At 35.0% G+C, this 8,746-nt stretch overlaps 1 long non-coding RNA gene across 1 annotated transcript; it reads left to right on the plus strand.

The window, feature by feature from the left end:
- The first annotated feature begins 3,626 nt into the window (after positions 1-3,626).
- Positions 3,627-4,946, plus strand: LOC127946289 (uncharacterized). The gene is made up of 4 exons (XR_008151056.1): positions 3,627-3,818; positions 3,962-4,046; positions 4,553-4,680; positions 4,801-4,946. It is a non-coding gene; the product is annotated as an uncharacterized LOC127946289 (long non-coding RNA).
- The last annotated feature ends 3,800 nt before the right edge of the window (positions 4,947-8,746 follow it).

Consider the following 8,746-nt stretch of genomic DNA (forward strand, 5'->3'; position numbering starts at 1 on the left):
TCGTCCCTCTGCCTGTGCCACGGACTTACGAGCCCTCTGCTGTGATCGGTCTCTCCACCCCGACGACTTTGGTGGGCTCCTCCCCCTACGACTCCAGAGAATGGGCAGGCAGATAGTCAGAAACTCCATGGTGGCACAGATGGTTGGAGCAACCATAGGAGCACTGATGAGTTGTGGCCCGATGTTGCAAGCCCAAAAAAATGGGTTATGTTTTATATTTTGAAGAAAACTACAAGGCAGTGGCGCTTGATATCATTTTGTTTTATTGTAATCTGTCTACTCCCGTTCTCGGGAGTTCGCACTTCCAAATTGAACTTGTGAAGTCCAAACTACCAATGACGCAAGTCGAACTTTGTATACTTGGTATTGAGAAACAGCCCACGTTCTTCCCTCATGGCTGATTGTGAAATTGATTCCAGGTGTCACTTGTTAATTTCCTCATTTTGTTCCCCATTGAAGCCCTGTGTTTTCCTGAGTCATTCATGCTGTCTAAACATCATTCCATGTGCAATCTGTGTGTGTTCCTTCCATGTGAATTGATAAATACTGTTCACAGTGATATTCTCTGCGCTCCTTGTTCCCGCAAAGTAGCAAACCTTGACAGTTTGCAAGTAATGAATAAGCTTCTTCACCTCCCTGATTTATTTTCTTAGTATTTATTTTCCTAATAATTTCTATGTGGAATTAAAAGTTATGTCATTGCAATAAAAACATTGCAAACTTTCCATCTAAATATGTTCTTATTAGGTACTACATATTTTAAAAGTTTGTTAGTTGTTCCAGATGAAAGTATTTCAAAGATTTTCAACATGTTATAAAAACCTTTCAATGTTCTAAAAAGCTTAAAATTGTCATGGTCATGAGAAAGTGTCATTTACAGTACAAAGATCACTGTGAGCACCATTATACTGCAAAATGTAGTTTAATGAAAATGGGCAGCAAGAAAGGTTATTTAATTTTTGAAAATTTTACTCTTTTAAATAATTTTACTTTGTGGCTACAAACCTGTACAATTCCTTAGAACTCAAAAAGAGTCATTTTGAACAATTGTGAATATAATGAATGGATGCCATAGCTTTCAAGCTTCAAATAGAATAATAAAGCACTATAAAGTATTATAAAATAAGTTAATATGAATATATTCCAAGTCTTCTGAATTTGTACCATTCAAGTGGGCTTTGTGAGATAAACAGAATGAAATTTAAGTCATTGATAATCTTCAATTGAACTCAAATTAACTAAAAAAAAGCTGTAAACCAAGAGATGGGTCAGTCCAATTAGTAAATGAATCATTGGGACCTGTTTTGTGAACTGATTGAGAGAATAAATTGTTTTTCAATTGGACAGCAATCATTTCTACTTGAACTCTCATGGATGGGATGGATGGGATTTTTTATTTTTTTTTTAAACAGTAGAGCTAAAAAAAATAAATAAATAAAAAATCTGTGGCCACTTGGGTTTTGTTCATTTTTAGCCCACCCCTATGGAGTGCTTGACTTGACTGTCTATTTTTTGTCTTTCTCTTTTGTTCTCTGTTACTCCCTTGAATCACCTGGCTACCAGTTCAAACCAAATCTGTCATCTGAATTCCAGCTGTGTAAATGTCAGGCAGAATGCACAAATGAAATAGGTCATGTTATCCGTCTCCGGAGAGTTGCTGGATCCATATTAAAAGATTTGATAAGATAAAGCCAAGAGCAGAGCCACATGGGACAGAGCATGGTGTTATCCTGTGCGGGTTGGTTGGTTGCAGTCATGCTGGCTTTTCTGTGTAAAACACAATGATAGCTTCCACATGAGAGGCCTAAAATAGCAACCCATTCTCACTCCAAAGGCGTCAAAAACCGAAGCATGGTCAAGCGCCCCTAGCGTCACTTTTATGACGCCAAATGTGCCTCTCGGCGTCGAATATCGAAGCACTACGACCTTCATTGCTTTCAATGGGAAACTTTTGGCGTCAGAATTCGACACGAGGACATGAGATGTTTATCGCTATGAAATCACGTTCAAGAAGTCTCATTCAGCACACATCGCGATACTTGAAATCAGTTCCACAGTTTGGGTGAGTAGTCGTATATACGCTCTTTTAATGCCTTTTATAAAATGTATTCTGTCTTATTTATTAATCAAATTAGTGCCATATGTTTAATCGCTGTATTATATCGGTCATCCGCGGCTGTCTTTGAGTTTCATTGCGTTTAAATAAATGAACACAGCTGCTAATTAGTCTGATTAAACTCTATCTGTCACGTGACGTGCCATAGACCTTCGATCCGTTTTATATTATTATTAATTTCAGGATTAATGATGTAAGTTGTATTTGTAGTAAAATCATGGTAATCACGACACTTACAATAGTAATAAATGAAATGTGAAGTTAAAACACAGTAAACAGGACATTAGTAACTGTAACTGTAGTTTTACTATGGTATATTAATAATCAATACAACAATACAATAATCACCAAACCAGCTATGTTTGTATCACTGTAATGTTAGTGTTTTTATATGCTTTTATATGACAGATATCACACTAATCATATGTTCTGTACCATGCTTTTAATACCTTTTAATGTAAATCCAAAAAAAAAAAAAAAAAATCCAATTAAAAATAAATAATAAAACATGCATTTTTCCATCTTGCAGTTCTTTCATATCAGTTTATATATATATATATATATATATATATATATATATATATATATATATATATATATATATATATATATATATATTTTGCTCACAGGTCATTATTAACATTCTGTATATAATTCAATTTTATTTACTCTCCCCTTTTTATTATTTTTATTTTTATTTTTAGCTGAAAAGACATAAAGGCAGTCAGCCCAGTGGTGTTTCTGGAGAGGGATTCCTTCAGAAATGGAGAAGACAGAAAGCTGTGGAGGCAGATATATGCAGCAGTAAGTCTGTGATAGTTTGTCTCTTTTATCAAACATTCCTGCTGTTATAATTTGTACAGCATTTGTTGTTTCTTAAACTGTTGCACTGTCCAAATACCCACACTTGCCATCTTTGCACTTGACCACTTGATTACTTATTTGAAGTCTTTCCTGTATTTGGCCTAGTGTTCGAGTGAGCATGATAACCACAAGTGTGTGTCGAACTTTTCATGACCTGATGACTGTGTTTCCCAATCCTGATCCTGGAGAACCCCAGCACTGCACGGTTTTGGCGTCTCTCTTATCTGCCTTGGAGTCTTCACTGATGAGCTGATGAGTTGAATCAGGTGTGTTTGATCAGGGAGACATCTCAAATGTGCAGTGTTGGGCTTCTCCAGGACCAGGATTGGGAGCCACTGCCTTATGGGACACTTATGTGTTTACAGAGATTTTTAATAACTAATTATCAATATTTCACATACTGTGTGGGTAAGTGTGGGTATCTGGACAGGGTCAAAGTCTTAAAAATGATCCCTAAACACATCACAGTCTTAATAATCCAGTTTAACACTTGTATGATATTGTACAAGCCCCAGGACAGCCTCATCTGACACTATCAAAAGAATTCATATGACTATAGCTTACTATTAATTACTTGCTTTCAATAATGGATGCATTTAACTTTTAATTATACAGCATCTTTACAGAGGTGTAATGTACAAGTTGCACGTAATTAATAATATTTCCTTCTTTCTGTCTTACAGGATTTTTTGCAGATAATCCTAATGCTGTTCTTCTTTTTCAGGTCTAAAATATCAAGCTCAACAACTCACTCAAGAGCCAACCCTCACAAACCTTTTTAAAAACTAAGAGCTATTACTGAGTCTCAGCGAATCTTGCCATGATCAGCTCTTCCCAGGTACATTTGTTTAGAATATTTTTTTTAATCAACATTTACTCCTCAAATGCTCTGGTCTGAATCTTACTTTAAATTAACTTAATTATGTTTAATGAGCAATATTAATTGCACACAGAGTAAGTAGAGATTATCTTGTTTCACAGAAGAGAAGGCAGACCAAGGAAATGATTTGCTCAGGATGAGGAATGAAGATGGCCATCTTGTGCTCAAACAAACAGAAGTCCTCTGGTATGTGTGTGTTGAAGCAATGCTGTGTTATACAACATTTTATGATGATCTCTCACAGAACTGGTCATGTCAGCCTTGATTTCTTTTTTTACTATTACAATTACAGCATGTTAGCAAAGTGTGACTGGACATTTTTAATATTATGTTTTTAAAAACACACCACCTGTTTTAAAAGTAGACAAGTATCATGAAATTGGTTTAGTTGATATAAACCCCAATGTACATTATTTCATTGTTTTCTAAATGTTATGTTATAAATTGTGAATTGATAGTGGATTGGTTTGAAGCCAGGCCTTACACTGCACAGACTAAAACACATTTGTGAGAGAAGTCAGGAACTTTGGAGAAAGATTCTAGAGGAAAAAAACAAATTTACTGCAACAATAGATGAATTCTAGAGTCTCTGAGAACTACACATGCTAATGCAGTCTCATGAGCAAGACCTTTTGCCTCTGTAACTTTTTCTTAATTCTTTAATTTTTATTGCAGTATTTTAATTTGTACAGATGATCTCATCAGCCAAATGAGGGGTTTTGACCAAGTGATGCTCTTGAAAGGAGTGAAAGAAGAGGATGTGCTAAATTCTCTTCAGAGAAAAAGCTTCTCAAAAGGTCTCAAAACAGCTTGAAGAATGGTAAGTGTACAGTACTACAAGGGTCATAGTTGCTCACACTGCTAAAATCACACAGAACATAAGCTGAGCTCTCTGTCCATTAAACAACTTCATCTGGATTGTTTGTTTCATTTTGACCAGGTCTGGGATCTTAGGACTGAGAGATCCTCTGGCTGAGAACAAGCTACACCACATCAGTGCTGGATATCAGCCACAAACTGTTTCCAGACACGAGAGAAGAAGAACACGATGGGGAGATGAAACCAGTTTAGATGTGGTGATGGGAATCATTATTTTCTGGAACAGTATCTCATGTCTTATATGTATCACATGATCTGTATCACAGTTGACTGGATGGGACTGTGTGACTTTTAAGGACATTTCATCACTCATCTGTGTGAACTGATTTAAATATGAGGTTAATGTATTTTTGATGATGATTATTTTCATTGAATCTTATTCGTCTTGATGCTACTTTATCAACTTTATAGTCTATGCTTCAATAAAATGAAAATGGTGAATATTGTGTTCTGAAGATTCTTGTTAAATACATAATTTTACTAGGTAGGCTGATATGTGTTTATTTTAGACTTGGAAAAACTACATATTAATTATTTGGATTATTTTTTTATTTAAGACATAAACATTTTTGATCGGATTAATAACATCTGGGACATCAGTACACCAGAAAGTAATTTTTTTTATATTTTAGTAACAAATATGCACATTTTTTAGTGAAATAAAGGGAGTTACGAGATTAATTATTCTGCATTACAAGATGGTGCCATGGGCTTTATTGTTACAAACACTTGAGGGATAACTGCGAATGTAGCAGGAATGATCAATGGGATCTTGTACTGCATTAAAACCAAGAGCACACACATGATGTCCAGCACCTGAGGAGCAAGATACGGGGGTGAGGAGGACATTTTTACACTGATTTTTGCTAAATAGTTATATATATATATATATATATATATATAAATTAATATTCTTAGCACTGCATGAATTTGTCCTTGGGTAATAGTGAAGTATCACAATGTGTATACATTGTCCTTGATTACTGCTTTACAGGTGGGGAATAGATAAAGGCAAGTTGTTGCAGGTTCATCCATTATATTTCTTGCCATATACTTCAAAAATCAAATAAATAATCTATTATTTTCATTATTAAATCATTTCTTTCTAATTTTTCAATGTTTCATCAGATGGCCTCACAATGTCCTGTCAAAAGGTATAATAGTCATGATGAATAGAATAGAAAACAGAGGACTGTGAAAACTGTCAGATATAAATGTGACTCAGCTCAGTTTGTTGTCCATCATGAGGAGAATACATATATGTAGGTTTTACTGCCCTTCTACCCCCAGGGGCCCAGTAGCACCCCCCGGAAGAGCCCAAAACTGTACATTTCAAAAGGCTGTACATCAGAGTCCAATTAACATATCAAAGAGAAAATGGGCAGGATTATTACTTATGCTATGCTGATAAAATAATGTTGAGCTCAGTTTTCAGAAATAAATGGAAAGCTGACATAAAGGCATTTTAAATATTGCTCACTGTAAAATACCACATTTCAGCCTGCCTCTCAAATATATCATAGAGGTTTGCACAATAAACATATTTAGATATCCAGTTTTCCTTAAAATAAATAATTTATTTCGTTTCGTTAATAAAAAGTTTTAAACTACATTACCCACAAGCCTCCGTCGTTCTATCTATGCAAAGGCAACACTAGGGGGCTGTTTTTTGTAGTTCATTGAAGTTATGCTGAGGGTTAGGATTAGGATCTCGCTAAAGATGTCATTTTTGTCAAGATAGCAACACTTCATTGTTGACTTAATATATTACTAATGTGATGATAGCAGCAAAACATACTTTTTTTACATGATGCGCTGTTTAATATGGGTTAAAAGATAGTCCAACCACAGACTGTCCTGAAAATTCATAGCCAATGACATCAAAGCTGAGCAGCAGCGACACACTTCCTTATCCATGTATGACCAACGTCTTTCGTTTTTCGGCTGAAGGGATAGATTCGGTTAACAATAGATTAAGCTTGCTACTTATTAGATTCGGTTTTATTAACGTCTTCACCTTCCTCCGTTGTTCAGCTTGACAAACATTGGGCAATATTGATGTGCACATGCCCAGCAGTCGCAGTTGTATCCAACAGACAGATTCCTCTATAATAAATATAAGACACATTTTTAAGATTTGTATTTTTTTTTTTTTTTTGACCAAAGACAAATATATTTACTAATCAAATGACGTGCTTCTAAAATTTACATTGTATATTACATTGTGTTTTAAAGTTAAAATTGTTCACATTTGTGTTTCTGTGATTTACCATTCTCTACCATTTGAACTCTAGGAATAAAAACTGAAATTATAAATGAATGAATGAATGAACAAATAAATACATAAAGCATAATAAACATGCATATTTTTGTAAGGATCTTCCATTATTTATTTATATGTCAAACTCATTTAAAGACAACATGCCCAAATTACTACACTGCATCCTCTGTCACCAAGCTCATTTTTGCCACCATAAAGAATAAAAAGGCAGTTATGTTGTAAACATTAACTATTTTCAGTATGCAAATGAAAATGCTTTTATTAAAAAACAAAACAGTAAATACAGTATGTCTTTCAGAGAACACTGGAAAAAGTGTTGTGACCAAAATGTTATACAACACAATGTAAATGTTTCAAACTCACAAAAAAACACCATGAAGACATGCATGTCAAGTGTGCAATATATTTTTAATATGGAGCGCTATTTGTAACTATTGTTTTCATCACTGGTTCTGTAGTGTATTCATTATGAGCTTATAATTAAAACAAAGTTACATCTTCTGCAAAAATCAAACCACTGCAAAGTCTAATCACTGATCCAGGGACCATTTCTGTGTGTGCGGGGGATAAAGAGTAAACGAGGTGAGTCCTTGTGCATGATGGAGCTACAGCGTTATCCTCAAACAATCCTGTAAGACAGAAAGGAAGGAAATATTAAATTACATTCAACTTATACATTACACTGTGTTTTGTTTAGACCATAAAAGCAGCCTCTGTAAAAACTTGAGAGTGTGTGTACGTGACAGTGTGTGAACGAGACTGTCCCCGGTCTTAATAATGCCAAAGCACAGCGTCCTTAACACACACTAAACCTCTCCAATACTGCTCCGGAGCGCTATACAAAGCTAAGTGTATCCCATCATGCATCATGTTTTGGAATAAATCGTCAGACTTTTTGCCGAGATCTCACAAGAGGTCATGGGAAGCTGTCCAATGTACAGTATGTGAAATATTGATAATTAGTTATTAAAAATCTCTGTAAACACATAAGTGTCCCATAAGGCAGTGGCTCCCAATCCTGGTCCTGGAGAACCCCAACACTGCACATTTGAGATGTCTCCCTGATCAAACACACCTGATTCAACTCATCAGCTCATCAGTGAAGACTCCAAGGCAGATAAGAGAGACGCCAAAACCGTGCAGTGCTGGGGTTCTCCAGGATCAGGATTGGGAAACACAGTCATCAGGTCATGAAAAGTTCGACACACACTTGTGGTTATCATGCTCACTCGAACACTAGGCCAAATACAGGAAAGACTTCAAATAAGTAATCAAGTGGTCAAGTGAAAAGATGGCAAGTGTGGGTATTTGGACAGTGCAACAGTTTAAGAAACAACAAATGCTGTACAAATTATAACAGCAGGAATGTTTGATAAAAGAGACAAACTATCACAGACTTACTGCTGCATATATCTGCCTCCGCAGCTTTCTGTCTTCTCCATTTCTGAAGGAATCCCTCTCCAGAAACACCACTGGGCTGACTGCCTTTATGTCTTTTCAGCTAAAAATAAAAATAAAAATAATAAAATGGGGAGAGTAAATAAAATTGAATTATATAAAGAATGTTAATAATGATCTGTGAGCAAAATATTTAGATATAATAAATATATATAAATATATATATAAATATAAACTGATATGAATGAACTGCAAAATGGAAAAATACATGTTTTATTATTTATTTTTAATTTGATTTTTTTTTTTGGGATTTACATTAAAAGGTATT

This window comes from Carassius gibelio, chromosome A24 (assembly GCF_023724105.1).
Source record: "Carassius gibelio isolate Cgi1373 ecotype wild population from Czech Republic chromosome A24, carGib1.2-hapl.c, whole genome shotgun sequence".
Lineage (NCBI taxonomy): Eukaryota > Metazoa > Chordata > Actinopteri > Cypriniformes > Cyprinidae > Carassius > Carassius gibelio.